Genomic DNA, 20,190 nt, shown 5'->3' on the forward strand with positions numbered 1-20,190 from the left:
TAGTAGTTCACCATACGGAGCTCCAGTACTTCTTGTCAAGAAGAAAAATGGAACCTTTCGTATGTGTATCGACTATAGAGCTTTAAACAAGATCACCATTAAGAATAGGTTTCCTATTTCTAGAGTGGATGATCTATTAGACAAACTGAAAGGGGCAAACATCTTTAGCAAAATTGACCTTAAATCAGGGTACCATCAAGTTAAAATCTTTGAACATGATGTCTACAAAACTGCTTTTAGAACACAAACTCGACACTATGAATTCCTTGTCATGCCATTTGGTTTGACAAATGCACCAGCCACCTTCACACGCATGATGAATAGAATTTTCATTGACCATCAAGATTTTTTTATTTTTTGATGACATTTTTGTATTCAGTAAATATGAAGAAGAGCTTAAACAACATTTAACACGTGTATTTGATTTGCTTGCACAAAATCACTTGTATTTGAATCCAAAAAAGAGTTCATTTTTCCAATCTGCAATTGAATATTTGGGACATATTGTATCGGATAAAGGAATACATGTCGATCCAAAGAAAATTGAAGCCATTCAGTCATGGCCTAGACCCAAAAACTTGCATGAGCTACGTTTTTTTATCGGTATTTGTAGCTATTACAGGAAATTTGCTCGTAATTTTGCTTACAAATCACATTGCACTTGTATTGCAATTGCCTGATTTTGAAAGATCATTCTTTGTGGTAGTCACTGATGCTAGTAGAAAAGGTATCGATGTAGTCCTTATGGAAGATAACCATCCAATTGCCTTTGAAAGTCGTAAATTCAAACCATCTGAAACAAAGTTCAGTACTTATGATAAAGAGTTAACTGCTGTGGTACATGCATTGAAAATTTGGAAACACTATGTAATGGGTACTGACTTGATCATTAAAACTGATCAACAAAGTATCAAATATTTACTTTCTCAGCCCTTAATAGATGATAGATATATTAAGTGGCCCGCTTATATTCAAAGTTTTCAGGCCAACATGCAATACCAACCTGGTAAAGAAAACGTTGTAGCTGATGCTTTGAGTAGAAGACCCTCACTTAATCATCTATCAACCATTACGGGAACTTCATTTGATACTATGCCTGACACTTATGCACATGATGATGACTTCAAAATGACATGGTTGCATATGCTTGATAATTCTGTGCACACATTCCTCGAATACACTATTCAAGAAAACTTCCTTTATTTCAAACAAAAATTGTGTGTAACTAAACCTTTCCGTACATTAATTATTGAAGAATTGCACAAACCACCTTATGCTGGACATAGAGGATTTGCTGCAACTTTTCAAAATTTATGTCATGATTTCTATTGGCCTACTATGAGAATGGATGTTAAACAGTATGTTTCAACTTGTTTGATTTGTCAAAAAATCAAAGCAGCTATAAGTAAGAAATTGGGACTTTTACACCCTCTCTCCATTCCTGAAAGGCCTTGGAAACACATTTCAATGGATTTTGTTACTGGTTTCCTGCTCAAAATGCACAAACATGACATGATATGGACTATTATAGACCGTTTCTCTAAACAAGCATATTTCATTCCTTGTAAGGAAACACTTACAGCACATCAAGCTGCACTTTTGTTTCTTAAGACTGTTTTCCCACATCATGGTTTGCCTAAAGTGATTATTTCTGATCAAGATTCAAAATTTTGTAGTGCTTTTTGGACCACTGTGTTTGAAAATCTTGGCACTACACTTGACTTCACTTCTGCATTTCATCTTGAATCTAATGGTCTAACCGAAGTCACCAACCGCACTATTATTGACTTGTTAAAGGCTTATGTTTCTTCTCAACCTAAGAAATGGGATGATTACTTGCATATTTTACAATTTGCATACAACAACACCACTCACACTGCCACAGGTAAATCTCCATTTGAAATTGTATATGGTCACTCTCTTCCTACTCCTGCTTCACGTCTTTCTAATCTTGTGCCTGTCGCTGATAATTTCACTACTGACTTTCATGACATTTATGCAAGTGTGCATTCTGCCATTAAACACTCACAAGAAATTTACACCAAGCATGCTAACAAACACCGCAAAGCATACCAATTCAAAGAAGGTGATCATGTTTTACTTAGCATCGAAAAACGAAGGATCAAAAGTGTTGATACCAATGTCTTTGTTAAGCTTGCTCCTCGTTTTTATGGACCTTTTAAAATTTCAGATGTCATTAATGATGTTTCTTTTCGTTTAGAACTACCTGCACATTGGCATATTCACAATGCCTTTCACATTAGTCTTTTACGCCCATTCCGAGGACCCCTACCTACACACCACATTTTTGAAGACCCACCTTCACTTGTAGACAAAGAAGAACCGTTACCTTTTGACTTTCAAGGGCCACCCTAGAGAGGATGCCAAATGGATGCCTGAAAAGTTTTTTCGCAACTTCCTCGACCTTCTCCACAGTTTCCATCACTCACGGTCCAGTTGATTCTCTATTGAGCAACTGAGGACAGTTGCTAACCCTGGTGGGAGGGATGTTACGAAACTGAGCACCCTCCTGTTGTAGTGGTTAGCTGCAATTGGGATAGCTGGCGTAATGGTTAATTATGTGATTTTTAGTTATTTTCTAATTGAATTGATGATGATTTTGTAGAGTGGAATGCGGGGAGTTGATGAAGAGGCGCCAGCAATTACTCTTGGCCATTTTATAATTGCACAGTATTTTAAAATCTCATTTCAATAAGCCACTATGGCTCTGTAAATATTTGTAGTGGGAACTCCCCTTATGGGTCATGCAAGAACTAATGAGCTTCACTCATTTACAAAAGTGAAGTGGTTGTAAAAAGAGGGGCCTCAATTTTTGGCACCTTAAACTCAAAAATAATATATTGAATACCAACTCCACAAGAGAGGTGCCGTGGAGTTTGGGGCTAGATTTAGGCCTTTCTCTTGCAGATTCTCCTCTCTACTCTCTTACGCTATGGTTATTTTGTTGTGTACTCTCTAATATAATCTCCATCCCTTACACATCTCTTACACTCTCTTACAAGCATGTCTATGTCAATTCTATGTTCACTGTGTGTGTGTGTGTGCGTGTGCTTGGAAATTGGAAGAAGAAGTGGACAGGCTGATGGTGATGCTTGGGAGTTTGTGTTGAATAGTTTAAGCGGTTGATCTCCCCCTCTTCTCCCAACACCTTGTGCTTCTACAAGTGTGTGTACTGTTTTTGAGAGAGAAAGAAAAAAACTCGATTACCTCTCGTATTATGCCGTTATCTGCTTGCTCGGAGGCTCAAAGTGCTACGTTGATTGTTGTGCGCGTGCTCCGTATGCCGTTGGGTGAGAGGGGAGTTGCCCAGCAAGCAATAGGAGCTTTCATTAGGTTGAGAGAGAAGTTACACTGCAAGCCCAAGGGGGCCTTTGGTAGGGTGAGAGGAAGATTGCGCATTATGTTGAAGGGCTACTCGCAAGGTGAGCGAGAGAGAGAAGCTGCATGGTTTGCTGTAGCTAACGGTAGTCCGTGTGCTTATCAGGTGTTAATACATAGTAAGCTTGTGTGTTTCACAGAGCCTTTGTAAAGTAAAGCCTTGCGTTCAAGCTTATGCACATCACGTTATTTATAAAAGGTCTTGTAGATGGTGCATTAATTGAGCATGTGCAAGTACTATTGGGAAAGTATAGCCACCCACCGGGTGCTACTAAAAATACCCCCCTTAGCCATTTAGGATTATCTCTTTTCCCCGTTTATGAAAAAAAAAAAATATCTTTAACACATGGCCAACTGCAGTCCGTGCGTTATAAGGTGTTGTTAGAGGGCTTTTGTGCTTCTCAAGGTCTATGCAATACACAATCTGGAACTTGCGCTATCAGTTGCAAATAGAGTGCCTGTGTGTTTCTCAAAGCCAAGTCAATACAGTTTGCACTCTATCTCCATTCGCATATCGTTACTTATAAAAAATCTTGTAATCGGTGCATTAACTAAGCATGTGCAAGTAGTTCTCTTGGGCAAGTGTATCCACCCATTGGGTGTTGCTAAAAATACCCCTTTAACCATTTAGGACTTCCATCAATTATTCAAAAACTAATATCTTTAACAATGGGGATTTATTTATTCAAAGGTTTTGTACATTTTTTGGTGACTTCCACTAAAAATACAAAATAAAAACCATTCCATGCGGGAAATGTTTACAAAAAAAGCCATACAGCTTGTTTTTTTTTTTTTAAACTTCAATTGTGTCTTGCTTGGAGTCATATTCCATCTCCAATTCCGTCCATCACTCATCCGCTAATGAAGTAGTTGCATGTGCCATGGTAAAGGGTTAGTAGATCTCTAGTGGCATGTCGTCAACACTTGTGCAATTTTATTTAATTTTTAGATATATCAATGGTTTTATATATTTTGTGTGCATGTGCATGTGTGTGCGTGTGATATCAAAGGGTGCTACCTGTATGTGACATATGTTCGATATACTATGTGTGTGTGTGTGTGTGTGTGTGTGTGTGTGTGTGTGTGTGTGTGTGTGTGTGTGTGTGTGTTTTGATAGATCATTCTATTGATGCTAGTGGAAAATGTATCGATGCAGTTCTTATGCAAGATAACCATCCACTCGTATTTGAAAGTCGTAAATTTAAACCGTCTAAAGCAAATTTTAGTACATATGACAAAGAGTTGAGAGTTGTTGTACATGCCTTGAAAACTTGGAAACATTATTTAATGGGTGCTGATTTAATCATCAATACTGATCAACAAAGTATCAAGTACTTATTGTCTCAACCCTTAATAGATGATGGATATATTAAGTGGGCTACCTTCATTCAAAGTTTTCGACCCAACATTCAATACCAACCTGGTAAGAAAAATGTTGTACCTGATGCTTTGAGTCGAAGACCCTCTCTTAATAATCTATCAACCATTACGGGTACTTCATTTGATTCAATTCCTGAAACTTATGCACAAGATGATGATTTCAAAACCACATGGTTGCATATGATTGACAATTCTGTGCACACGTTTTTGGAGAAATACATTATTCAAGAAAACTTTGTTTATTTCAAACAGAAATTGTGTGTAACTAAACCTTTTTGTACATTAATCATTGAAGAATTGCACAAACCACCCTATGCTAAACATAGAGGATTTGCTGTTACTTTTTAAAACTTATGTTGTGATTTCTATTGGCCTGCTATGAAAAATGATGTTAAACAGTATGTTTCAACTTGTTTGATTTGTCAAAAGATCAAAGCAGCAACATGTAAGAAATTGGGACTTTTACACCCTCTCCCTAATCTTGAAAACTTTTCAATGGATTTTGTTACTGAATTGTCACTCACTACTCACAAGCATGATATGATTTGGACTGTTATTGTCCGTTTTTCCTAAACAAGCATACTTGATTCCTTGTAAGAAAACACTCATAGCACATCAAGATGCACTTCTATTTCTTAAAGTTGTCTTTCCACATCATGGTTTGCTTAAAGTCATAATATCTAATCAAAATTCCAATTTTTGTAGTGCTTTTTGGACTACTATTTTTGAAAATCTTGGAACTACACTTGACTTTACTTCCACACTCCATCCTGAATCTAATGGTCAAACCAAAGTCACTAATTGCACTATCATTGATGTGCTAAAAGCCTATGTTTCTTCTCAACCCAAGAAATGGGACGATTACCTGCACATTCTACAATTTGCATATAACAACACCACTCACACTACCACAAGTAAATCTCCATTTGAAATTGTGTATGGTTATTTTCTACCTACTCTTGCTTCACGTCTTTCTAATGTTGTGCCTGTCGTTGATGATTTTACTGATTTTTATGATATTTATGCAAGTGTGCATTATGCCATTAAACATTCACAATAACTTTACATTAAGCATGCCAACAAGCATTGCAAGGCACACCATTTCAAGGAAAGTGATTATGTTATGCTTTGCATTGAAAAATGAAGGATCAAAAGTGTTGATACTAATGTTTTTGTTAAACTTGCTCCTCGTTTTTATGGTTCATTCAAATTTTTTGTTGTGATCAATGATGTTTCATTTTGTTTAGACTTACCTTTACATTGGCACATTCACAATGCATACCACATTAGTCTTTTAAGACCTTTTAGAGGATCTCTATCTATACATTACATTTACGAGGATCCACCTTCACTTGTGGACCAAGAAAAACAACTCATCCCTACACAAATAGTTGATCACGAGACCACCGCCACATGCACTAGCATGGTTTATCACCACTATCTTTTGACTTTCAAAGGCCACCCTAGAGAAGATGCCAAATGGATGCCTGAAAGTTTTTATGCAGCTTCCCAGACCTTCTCCACACTTTCCATCACTCATGGTCCATTCGATTCTCTATTGAGAAACTGAGGATAATTGCTATCCCTGGTGGGAGGGGCACCCTCCTATTGTATGTGGTTAATTGTAATTGGCATAGCTGGCTTAATGATTAATTATGTGTTGTCTATTTTATTTTACTCATAGTGAGCTGTAGATTAAAATTTTGGGAGTTGAGAAGGAGGCATCGAAAAATAATAACCCTCACGATCATTTTACCTTTGCACAGTTGTTTGGACTTTTATTCAATAAGCCACTATGGCTGCTTGTAAATAGCTCTAGTGAGAACTCACCCTTAGGGACATACAATAAGTGATGTGCTCCACTCAAGTACTAAAGTGGACTAGATTTCACTCTATCCTTGTCAATCTATTCTCTTGTGTCTGTGTGTGCTATCATAGTCTAGGTGTGTGTGTGTGTGTACTTGGATTTGGGAGAGATGTGACATGTTGATGGTGAAGTCTATGATGAATTGTTAAATTGTCCAAACAATTGATCTCCCCTCCATTCCAACATAATTTGTATGCACATTATGTAGACTAAGAAGGAAAATTGTACAAAAAGAATCGGCCAATAATTGAGAGGTCTACATACTAGCTCATAAGATTATGCACTATGCTACATTAGGGAGGACGATTTATCTCTAAGGAAAGAATCCTTTATTTCCCCATCCTCTCTAAAGCTAAACCATGTCCCCGAGTGAATCCAAAAATGTGTCCCAAGCCAAACTATCACCCATCAGAAGTCAAGCTTCAACATTATTATTTGACAAGTACATAATGTGACCAAGATGGGCGTAGATATAGACAAGAGTTTGTAATCTATGATGCTTTATGTCATGAATCCACATAAGCTCATGTCATAGGAGACCCATGAGATAGGCAGTATTAGGTTAAAGATAATCCTATTTACATCACCTGGGGAGACATATGTCATGTTTCATGAAGATACATAGGAACTACGCTTAAGGTTTGCAGATGCCAAACATCGACAAAGCAACACACAACATACCTTCATAGGCCCAAAAAATGAGATCAAATCAAAGCCAAACAATCTTGAGCCCAACTCATGGAGAAAGAATTAGTGATCACACTAGGAAGGGGGGAACTGTACATCCATCAAGCTCGGCTCTTGTACCTAAAAAATGTACCAAACGACATTGTCTTGGGAATGCCACTAGCCCAGAAAGTTCTCGAGACATGGAGCTCAAATGAGATGTAGTCTTCAAAGATAAATAAGAATGAAGAGAGCCAAAAATTGTCACTGGTGGAAGACAACACAAATTTCTCAAATATAGTACAAGCGAAAATAGATACCAAACTAGAGCTTATTGAATATGTTCAACTCCACCCAACAAAAACCCAGATGAGCTTAAATCAGATCATGTATTAGCACATGGAGTTAAAACACAATAGGTAGCAGCCATAAGAGCTACTATGAAGGAATTATCATCAAGACAAGAAGTAAAGATGATGGAGGCTAGAAGAAACCGGGAAGCCCAAAGGTCTACCACTCATTACCAAATGAGTCAATGAATATAAGTCCCTATGGAACACAAAGTCTTGAATCACCTTCCCAAGAGACCTAGCTTGATCACCATGAGACCACAATAGAAGTGGGAAAGGAATCTTCAATAGAACCGCCAATGAAGATTTCTGTAGTCCTCAATAGTGCAAATAGAGCAAGTGTCAGATGCATTGCTCTACTGGATAAAGAATCAAAGTGCAATACGATTTCAAAAAACATCCAAGAGATTACTCCATGCAAGCAAGATAGCAAATCGATGTTAGGTATGGCTACGAATCATCGAAAAAATGATTGCTACTCTTAGCATTCAAAAGCATGAAGAGCAAGTAAAATTTCAAGTGATGCTTTTGAAAGAAATGCCTGAAATGTCATCCATGGTTGGACCAACTGTTAACCGATGACAAACGCCTTATCACATTGTTTTGAGTCATGGGCCGGGCTTGTCGGTTCTATAGGTGCTTGGGTGATCGCCGATGAAAGGCGCACCCCATATCTCATTTGATAGTATTTTTACTTTGATTGGTCAGTGTGGATGCCCATGTGTGAATGGGCCAAACCCATATAAAAGGGCCATTGTGACCTAGATCCCTCATTCTGAAGAGTGCATGCTAAAGAAGAGTGCTCTTGCCTTATCTCCATATCCTTTCCCATTGTGTGCTCACGAGTGTGTGTATGTGTGTGTATCCTTGAGAGAGAGAGAGAGAGAGAGAGAGTGAGAGAGAGAGAGAGAGCACTAGGGTGTAAAAAACACTCTTTGGCATAATTAGAGTCGGGTTGTTGAGCTGTGTAATGAGCAAGCATTAGTTCCAAAGATTCAAGTCTTGGTAAACTCTATGCTCAAGCTGGAAGAGTTGAGCTTATCTAAGTCATGTGGCTCGTACCGGAAGAGGTGAACATAAGAGTCAAAGTCTATCAACTTAATAAAGGTGGAGCGGTGTGAGTCCTACACTCATGCACAATGCAAAGTAAGATGAGAGCACATATCCTTGACAGTGAAAACCTTCCTAAAGGGGTGCCAGCTCGTAAAGCCACGTTGTATGCTTTTATAGCTACACTTACTTTTCGAATAACCCTTCAAATATCTTTCTTGCACATCATATTGGTTTCCATGCATTTTTGTGTATGCATGTGGTATGTCCCATCGTTGAACATATAAATTTGACACTCATTTTTGCATCCACCTATGCATCTTGAATGGACTACGAAGGCAAACAAATTTTCCACATTGCTACCTTTATATCTGCTACCATCACATTCCTATATACATCAACCAATAATCCCTTCAATACTTTGTTAATACTTCCCCGTGCTAATAAGTACCCAAATAATGCACGTATCCCAAAGGTACTCTTTTTCTAATTGGTCTTTTCTGTACCATCTTATTTCTATATACATCATCCAATAATCCATTCTTTCTTAATACTTCCCATGCTAATCAGTACCCAAATGATGCATGTATCCCAAAGGCTTTTTTTTTCCCAATGGGTTTTCTCCCTTTGGTCGTCTAAGTATCATACGCTGATTTAGATTCTCACTTCTCTACTTCTCTTATAATAATCTTAATAAATAAAGAGCAAACCTCACCATTATACTGCTACAACGGACAATGCAACATCATCATCAACTCACACAGAAGATGTCCACAAAGTTTGGACATTCAAAATGCTATAGTGGATTGAACCTCACCACCAGATTCATCAACCAATAAAGACAATATAGCCTAGTGACAACTAATCTACAACCCTTCAACCTCCATAAACACTTCTCAACAGTGCTCGAGGACGGGCACTAAAATCGAAAGGGGGGCATGTTAACTAAGTCAACATCAATTAATAGGATCTACTAAAGGCCCAAGCCTAGCAACTGCAAATCAAGGATGTATACAAAGAAGCATTGGAGTTACATATTTTCCCAATGTGGTTGTGTAATGTAATTTTTTGATTTATTTCGAGCCATTGCAACAATTGACATGTGTTACAGGCTCAATAAGAGTTCCAACTTGTAAAGAACATGTCGATTAGTGTGGCTAGGTTGCAAATACAATAAGTGTGGAGCCGTAAAGGCCTTGAATGCTCGGAAATTACACATTTAACTCTATGTATATAAGGCAGTGTGTAAATGGAATTAGGGTTCTCAACCTCGTTTGTTGAGAGCACCCCTAGTGAGAGCTCATGTGGTGTGTAGATATGGAGTTCTTGAGCTTCTCCTTGATTGATTAATACTAATCAATGCTATTGATTCTCTCTCATTATTCTTCTTTCACTCTCCTTGCTCGTGTGACTTGATTAATACTAATCAATGTTCTTAGTTCTCCTTGAGCTTTTCCTTGCTCATGTGAGTTGATTAATATTGATCAATGCTCTCAATTCTCTTTCACTATGCCTCTTTCACTCTCACTTGATTGTTTTTTACATTTTCATTAACTATATCTTAGCTAACTAGTGGTTAATCACTCTCTAATCTTGTGTGATTGCCCTCTATTCTTTGTGTATGCATGTAGGTTTGATTGGAGCATCGATGTTTGATGGGTCTATGTGTTTGCCCTTATGATTAGTGCATTGCATGATGGAACTGGTGACGTTGTGCATCATTGAAATCATTAATGTGTGTGATTGAGTTGATTTAAGTGAAGAGAAGTGGATGTGGAGATTGCCAATCTTGTGGCTTAGCTCCTCCATAGGCCGAGAAGCTCACCTTTTAGAGTTAACTGTTTGTGCTGTCATGATTAGCTCACTAATCTTGTGTGAGTATTTCTATGCCATAGCCAGGTAGCTCATCACTTTGGATTGACATTTATATGTTGGTCATTGGATTTTATGCTACAATGAACGCCCCCAATATTTGGTGCCTTCAAATGTTGGGGGTGTCCACCCAGCATAGCTTCGATGACCAATATATAGATGTCCATCCGAAGTGATGAGCTACCCGGCTAGGACATGGAAACACTCACACAAGATTAGTGAGCTAATCACGACAACAAGAACGATTAACTCTATGAGGTGAGCTTCTCGACCTATGGATAAGCTAAGCCACAAAATTGGAAATCTCCACATCCACTTCTCCTCACAAACATCAAATCAATCACACACACTAATGATTCCAATGATGCACAACATCACTAATTCCATCATGCAACACACTAATCGCAAGTGCACACACATAGCTATCAAAGTATCCAAGCTCCAATCAAACCTACACAAAAGATTAGAGAGAGATTAACCACTAATTAGTTTAGATTTAGTTAATAAAAGCAGTAAAGATAATCGATAGAGAGTGAAAGAGGCATAGTGAAATAGAATTAAGAGCATTGATTAGTATTAATCAAGTTACATGAGCAATGAGAAGCTCAAAATCTCCATAACTACACACCACATGAGCTCTTACTGGAGATGCTCTCAACAAATGAATCTAAGAACCTTAATTTATGTACACGTTGTCTTATATACTTAGGTTAGGGTTAAAATGTGCAATGTTCATGCGCCAAGGTCTTTAGGGCTCCATACTCACTGTATATACAACTTAGGCACACTAACCAACATGTTTTTTACATCTTAGAACTCTCATTGAGCATGTAATACATCACAAATATTACAATGGCTTGAAATAAATCGAGAAATTACATTACACAGCCATATTGAGAAAACGTCTGACTCCAATTTTTAGTTCTTCTTTGTATTCATCCTTGATCTGCAGTCGTTAGGCTTGGGCCTTTAGCAGACCTTGTTAACTGGTGTCGGCTTAGTTAACAAAAGGCACTATTTATAAATGCTAAGTATGTTGAGATTTTAGTATGGTGAAATAGGATTTACCTTTCATCATAACCTTTTGGTTATTGACTTGCTTGTGGTGTATGGCCTTCCATCCATGACCACATGAAGGATAGAGGCCTCCCTCACTTCTATTGCTCGTATCCTTGCTTCTTTGAATCAGAGCAAGGTGTCATCAATGGAACTTAAGAATAGAGGAAGGCCAAGTATTAAGTCACCCCAATCTTGGTTTGGGGGCCTAACAACTGGCATCAGAGCCTTAGGTTTGAAGTTTGGATTTTCAACATCGTGTGCTCTTCTTGAGGTTGAATGCATGAATTCATAGATTAACACTTTTATCCCATTTGTTTCGTAGTTCAAATTTATGGACACTAGCTATTTAACCATCTTTCAAGTAATGTACCACACTGCTCACCAGTCACCAAGATTCGACCTTTGAGAGAAAGCGCTTCTCATTATTGATAAGCTTTCTGCACCTTGCACAAAATTTGACCCACGTAACACCTGGTTGTATGCAAGTTGTTGGGCTCGTGGGTCGACCTTTGCCAAGTATGAGCTTTTTCCTAGAGTCACTAGAGTGTGAGTGAATGAGAGAGAAGGAAAAATTAACCCACGTGTAATGGTGCAAGGCTCTAGAGCTACTTAAATCTCTTTTCGTGAACTAAAAAACCCATTCCAAGTTTGCATTACATGTCTCTTGTCATTGTTAGCTTGTGATGGGTTAGCAAACTACTCAAGATTGTGTTTATCAGTCCAACTTCATCTATCTTCAAACCTAATTCGCTTGAATAACAATCTAGCCTACAAACAATCACTTTCTTCATTATCTTTATCTTCCATCCACCCTAGCTAGCACGATCCCATTCCGATCAATTGGTATCAAACCTATGGTGTGCTAGCTAAGTTTTTTGTTGTTCTTTTGCGTATTAGTGATTTGCATCCCTCACTAATTAATCCATAATCTAGCTATGTGTGGGCATCTCCTTGGCACATCCAAGGGGCCACTACCCTTCATGACTATGTAGGCTTGATTAGGGAGAGGATTAGTATCCAATTATGCGTTTGCGTTTAGGTTGTTTTATGTCGATTTTTTAGTGACTTGCACATTCAATTAGTCTTTCCCTTCTGGCATTCATCGAGCATTAATCATCTCATCTCAAAGCTCTCCATAGAGTCCTCGATTGTCCCATTCCAACATCGTGAGCTCCCTCAAGCTCATCATAATTTTTATGCTATAACTAGGTGTGTGTGCTCATTTTGTATGTGTACATCTCCATGTAGAGCTGAGTTTATATATATTGTTCATGGAGCCCTCACACAATCAAGTGTGGAAGACCACATGGTCTAGCTCACTGTATTGCGAGTCAATCCCCAAGGGGTGCGGGATCAAGCCTCATCAAGCCTATTTTAAGTGGGCAACGTGGGCGTAATTGAGCGACGCGGTAAATTGCAGCTCAATGACCGGTCAGGTCCATTAGGGATCCTTCCCACGCCGTGCATACACACACACACACACACACACACACACACACATTTATGAGCCTCATGCGGACTTGAACCCCGAAACTCAATGCAACTTTTACCTATTTGGCTCCACAAGCGGCTGCTCTCGCAAGCCTTCCAGCTTGCAGCTCGCCTTCAAAGCCCACCATCCCTAGGGGGCACTCCCACAACCTCCTCCAAGTACCTAGAGGCTTGTTCCCACCCACTCTTAACACGAGCATCCTAAAGGGGCTCCAAAAGGGGACAATTCCTGCGGGGGAAAAAAGCAACAAATCTTGCAAAGCTTCAAAAGTCTTTGCACCCCAAGGCTTAAAGTAGCTCACCTTAAGAAGGAGAAACGTCTCGTCTCTCACTCAAAGCATGCCAACCAAAAAATCAAGACGATGCCGCCTCGAATCTCAGATACATGCATAGGGTAAACCAAGCCACTACGGGCTCCTCTGGCAATCACTAATGAACCACAGTGTATCTGGAAAGATTGCTCTCTAAGCAGTATTTGACAACCAAATTCTACTAACTGTCTCACTAAAATCAAGCTATGTCTCAATTGAGGAACATAGCGCACATGTTGTAGCGTGTATGACACACCACCGGGCAATGACAAACAAACGTCTTGTACACCCTCTATGTCATAGGCCAAACCGTCAGCAAAGTGCACGCATCCAAGTCTCCCACTAGAAAAGGTGCTAAACCAATCACAATGCGGTGGGACGTGGAAAGCAACATGTCTATCTAGTAACCATTGTGGAGAAAGTGTGTTGTCCATAGACATATATGCAAGAGGTACACTGGAGGCAAGCATGACATCATCGTCACTGGCATAGACTGCCACTAGAACTGCCTCTTTAACATGTGTGAAAGTCGTATCTACATCACGCATATATCTCCAATGTTGTCTCATACATCTGAAACAACGGTGCCTAATGTGTCATGTGTGACCACAATGCCAAAAGCGCAAGTATCGGCAACTGCGAGACCGCCGTCTCTCATTGTCACACATGTCTGCAACCATAAGTGTATGGCAAAAAACTATGGCGAGAAAACCTAGGAGAAATCTACTAAGTCTCCCTTGTAAACTGAGCAAAACCTCAAGTACAATCTCAACCATAAACCATGACAAACTGGCAACAAAGTGGGAGATAACTCGACCACTACACAATCATAGAAAACATGATCAAACGCATCAAAATTGATACTCACATATGCATAAAAGAACTCCACAATATGCAAACTGCAAGCATATAATATGAGACAAACTACTCAACCGAGCGTAAAGCACATAACCATCTACGCAAGTAGAGAGCAAACTAGCTCACAACGCATCCCACAAGAGAAACTACCTACAAAAGTCTACAAAAAACCTGTGAAACTTGTGACTGCCAAAGTCTGTAGCCACACTAGCATACACAATCCTCACTCCTGCGAGTGTAACATTTAATGGCATAGTAACTTGTGTGTAGCGGAAAATTGTATAAACATAGTGAGCATTTCATTAGAATAGATTCCTAATGAACATAGCAAGAGTGCTTGGATGGAGAGAGCAACAAAAAGCATAACACCTAATTAGATAGGCATGAACAATACTTCAAAAGAGAGAGAAATTAAGCTATTAACAACAGTTGAGGATCGGATTTACATGGAGCCTGTCCCCCCTCCAAAAGGCTTTGTATTATAGGTTTCCCCCATCAAAGGAGACATTTTACAATACAATACTTTGTGTTCCTTCAATAACTTGCTAGTGCAATGAAGACGGAAGCTTCAAGCACCATGCACACACTTATAAAAGACAACATCAATTCCCTCACGGTCTCACACCCGACCTCGCACACTTTCGAAGATGGTGAGAGCTAGCGGGGTACGAGAGTAGATTGAGAAAAAGAAGGAGTAGTCTTACGATAAAGAAGGATATCTCCTCACATAATCACTCATAAAAGCTTAGCATAGCTTAGTAATTAGCATGGTAGAGGAGATGAGCATGCATTGAAGCTTGGCTCTTCGTTGGATTTGCATCACAAAGCCAAGAGTTGTTGGTGTAGGCCTCCCTTCTCACAAGCTTGGAGTAGATGATGAGCTTGCTTGAGAAGGAGAGAGAGAGAGTCTTCTTGCTTCACACATGAGATTGTGTGAGTGTGTGTGTGTGTGTGTGTGTGTGTGTGTGTGTGATAATGCCTTGCCAAAATCAACCCCCTCTCTCTCTTGGTCGACCCCTCTTGCATTTTACTCATGCTGACACCCCATTGGACCATGCAAAGCTTAGCCAATGATAATTGAGAAGCATAAGTGATAGCCTTTTGACACGTGTCCCCTTTCCCCTTTTGTGAGAGATTTAGGTATTTAATTAATGCAATTAAACTCTCATTGGATCCGTTTTTCTTCTGGCCAATAGGAATCAGGCAAGCCATTGGGTTGCTTAATGCTCATTGGACCCCTTGGGAGACTATCCAATAGTCTTCTAGAAAGCTTAATTCTTATTGGTTCTTTTATCAAGTGTTTTTAAATGAATTAAACTAGATTTACTCTAGCCTAATTCTCATTGGTCCACCTCTATGGCCATCCAATAGGATTTAAATGCATCTTGGGGGCAACTGGGCTAAGGAGCTGACATGTGTCCCCTATTCCCTTTGTGTAAAGGGAGCCTGTGAGTGTGTGTTTCTCTCTCATCCCCTACTAAAAGGGCTCGCCCCCTCCTATGTAAGGATCTAGGAAGACATTGTGTACACTTACAAAGCATCCAATATCCCTAAGGTTTGACCATTGGACTTTACATTGAATTTTGGAACCTTAGCATTTTGGAAGTCTTAATGGGCTGAACCTTAGGGTCTTTGAAGCCCATTGTTGCACATTGCTGTTTTGCAAATGCCCCCCCCTTTGGATCCCTTTTTTCCCTCCTTGGGATCCCTACCATGGCCGGTCTGCCAACTTAACCAATATTCTAGCTTTTTCTCCCCTGGTACTTCCCCATATTAAATGATCAGTTTAACATGAGAATATCATTTAGGAGAAATAGATATTAGATATTATGACAACGAGAGTGGGTACAAGAACACCAAACTGTGTCCAAGTTGACAAAACCTGTCAAAGTGGGAGTCCAACTTGACCACTAAAGTCTCCGAAAGAGGACTCAAAACCATAAATCATAACACTACTCAATGCCAATGAGTAGAAATGCCACAAAATGGCTCCACAATCTTACATACAATGGCAATTCATACTCGACGTACATCCACAAAGTGACTGTGCTAAACAAGCACTAGAAGAGTTGCAATCCGGAAACCTGATCGATGCGAAAACAATGCTCTCAAGAGAGCTCACCGGCACTCAAAAGTGCTCGCCAAATTGCATGTATAATGGGCATCAACCATGTGCCATAACCATATGCAAACCCATTCGCAAGGGCCACGAATCCAAGCGTAAAATCACTACCAAAGTATCATGTGAACACCTACGAAAGAAGCTCCACTTGTGTGCTTCAAAAATTGTGTATCTCAAGAGACCGCTTAGATGGTGTGTAAACGCCTCCGTGCTTCGTTGCCCAAATCTACCAAAAACCCTCAAATCGCAAGCTCTGCACAAGCTGAAATTGCATCTTCAGCTCAAAATTTATGCACCTGCCGTGCATCAAACTTGCACATGCAAAAACAAAAAACCAGCAATTTTGTATACAGTCAGTCTAAGCTGAATTTCAGCAAAACGATGAGAAATTCGCAAAAAGTTTCTTCTGCAAAGTTGTAGACCATGTCGAAACGGATGTGTGATAGGTTGTGCTTCATTCCTTAGCAGTTTTAATGGCTTTCCATAAATTGTTTGACCATTATTCTTCTACCTTTAGAACTCAGGGGTTTATTACATATAAAACCTATATATTGTATGTACTCAAGGACTATTTGTAAAACCCATTAGCTATGAATTTTTTGCCAATAAAAGGGACCATTTATCTATACAATCATTAAATTTTTTTAAGGATCATTTTTAAACACCCTTTTGTATGTAAAAATGTGATTTTTTTTTTATTTTTTTTTGTGACCCCTTCCCCCCTCCCCATCGAGCTCTCAAATAGGTGCCGTTGGATTGACCTATATTTATCTGTGGTATTTGCAACCACAGGTTCGTCGATTTGAGTTTTTGATCAATCAAGATTTGTGGTCGTTTGTCAAGTTATATGTTCGACTCGTTAATTGTGTGTGGTTGAGTTTTTACCTCCATGTTTCTTTATGGTTCTAATTCCATAAGGATGGGGAACAGGGTATCCCAGTGTCAGCTCAACAGGACAAAGCCGCCTATAAGTTTGTCGAAACTAATAATTTGAAAAACAACCACATGTATGTATCTCAAAAATTATTTAGCATGCTACTTTCTTGGATAAAGAATGCTTAGGTGCCCATCAATCTGAGCTCCATACTATTTAGCAATGTAATGATCCAAACCAAAAAAGTGAAAAACTAGAATCTATGCAAAGCATGGTAAGTTTGGCAGTTTCTTTACTAGGCAATTTGCATCCCAACACATGTGAATGACACAAAATGATTTAGCCAAGATTAGTGGGGTAGCAACAACTGAAGACGAGATGACGGTTTTGGAAAATCAGTAAGGGCAAACTATGGAACAAACAGCTCTGGTCATTGTGGGGACAAAGTGGGACATTGTCCAGTCAGAAGCTACGACATCAAAGGCAACATTAAAAAGACAAAAAAGCACACAAGATTTCTGGTTGCGAGCAAGTAGCATTCTTTGTAAAAAATAGTTCGGAGAAAAATAGTAGCATCTAGAACTACCCATACCACTTCAAAGTCGGTTGCTTGTTAAACTCTAGGGACATCATCAGAAAAAGTGATTGTAGTGCGAGGGACCCCACTAGAAGCCACGATTGAAACCCCAAAGAAGACTAATCGAGCTACAACATCTGAACAACCTATTGTAGTCAGCTCTTCCATAAGGGAGACGTCGCTTGACGGGTTACAAGTTTTACAAAAAAATCCATGGTGGGCAATCTAGTGATAAAGACATCTAGAAAATTAAGAGTTCCCAACTAGACACGTGTCATTACATATGAGATGGATCAGACGACAAGGATACAATGAAAGATGGATGTGTGGCCACCATTTAGATACCATCGAGCATGCGATAGGTCAAATGATGGAAGCGAGCACAAAACTCCATCCACCATCTGGAGGCTGAACTTCAAAAGGAGAGGATCACATCTGAAGAGCAAAGACAAGAAAATCTACACGTCAAGGACATTTTGATCAATCTGGAAGTGCGACAGGAAGAAGACAGAGAGACGAATAAGGCACAACAACAAATAGAGAAAGCTCTTGGTGAAGATAAAAGCCAATCAACCAGAGCTAATAATGCTTAGAGGTTACTACTAAATCAGAAGATAGCTCCACTAAGCAGTTTGAAGGAGATGCGCAATGTACTAGAAGGCCATTCTTGATAAGTATATCTACTAGTATCTAGTCGATATATCTAATCAAGATGGAAACTTAACTATGAACTATGAAGACCTCCAAAACCTAGTCAATACCATCAAGATAGATCTTAAGGAAAAGGTTGAAGTGTTCATAGCAACATCGGTTAATTAGGCGCTAATGGAACGTTTTACTCAGAATATGGATGATGAGGATGACGATAATGCTTAGCTAGGCTAGGACAAGGATACTAGACAACCAATAAGAAGGACAATGACGACCTACCTCCTCCAACACCAACGTCATCTAGTAGTGGAAATTCAACGAGTGCCACACAAGGAGCAAAGGGAACTGGTGACCAATCTGTGAATAAAAGCCTACATTAGGGTGATTAGAACTAATTTGCCCAAATTGGTCAACAAACAAATCGACCAACAACAGGATAATAGCAAGCTGGAGCTCTCAATGGGGTTGATAAGGTCAAAGCTATAATGATTGAGATGGAATCAAAAGAGGATCCAGAGTATTTTACCCAGTTCCTTAGTCTAAACATTAAGTTACAGGGGGGAAGGCCCTTGAGAGCTATAATTCTCTACATGATGATGATGCATGCTCGGATATGGAGAGAATTCAAATGTTGTATGTTGGGGCTAAAAGGATGATCAATCAATGGAAGCTAATTAGCTACCATGAACATGCCACCTGCAAGCTTCTCTCTCACCCTAATACCATCCAATTGTTAGCAAGAGTGAAAGAATATGTGCTAATTTCAGATGATGTGCCCTCAAGCACAACAACTCACAACAATGAATATCCAGAGTTTGGGGTTGCAATTGCTTTTGGGGAACCGTCCTTCATACCAATCAATGAAAGACATCATATTGGAAATGCAGGCACTGATAATGAAAATGTCAATTGCTAGAAGAATACTAGATCAAAAGGTAAGGATGTTACTGGAAAACAATATCCAACAACAGAGAACCCAAAACCAGGATGAGCCTTTGGGAATAGGAGATGGCTTTAAAAAGTCTATTTCACCTATTTCAAATCCTACAAAAGATGACGATGTAGGAGAATCAGAGAGTTCAAACTTTATAGAGTTAGTTCCTAATTGTCCAATCCTTATGTATGCCTAACCTATGAAGGATGATGAACTTCCCAAATTTTACCCTTCACTATATCCAAAATACAAGGAGCCAACAGATTAGCAAAGGTATCTCACAATTGTAGATCCGATCAAGGAATGGTGTGAACAAAGTATGGCTGTATGGGTTGCTTGGAAGAATGTTCTTAACGAGACTAAGCAAAAGACTGCGATGTTAGAGCTGAAGGATGATTTAATCAACTTCAAAGGCATGATGACGCAATGGAGAAACCAGATCCACACATTGAATAGGTGCACCAATGAGCTACTCAGATTGTCTGTTGAAGCGTCTAAGATTATAGAAAAGGTTGGTCAACAAAGTAGTCTCTAAACTACATTTCAGAGAAATGATCGAAACTTTGATTGAACTCAAATCAAGACTAACCAACCACATTCGGATGGCTAGATTCACATAGCTTCAATTTATTGTAAGCTGGCCATAGCTAGAATTACGAGGGGAAAGAGAACTCCCTACGATGCGGAGACGAAAACTTGGAACGTGCTAACACCATACGAATTCAAGAT

Source organism: Adiantum capillus-veneris, chromosome 17, assembly GCF_014529385.1.
Source record: "Adiantum capillus-veneris isolate H3 chromosome 17, ASM1452938v2, whole genome shotgun sequence".
In the NCBI taxonomy this organism is placed as follows: Eukaryota; Viridiplantae; Streptophyta; class Polypodiopsida; order Polypodiales; family Pteridaceae; genus Adiantum; species Adiantum capillus-veneris.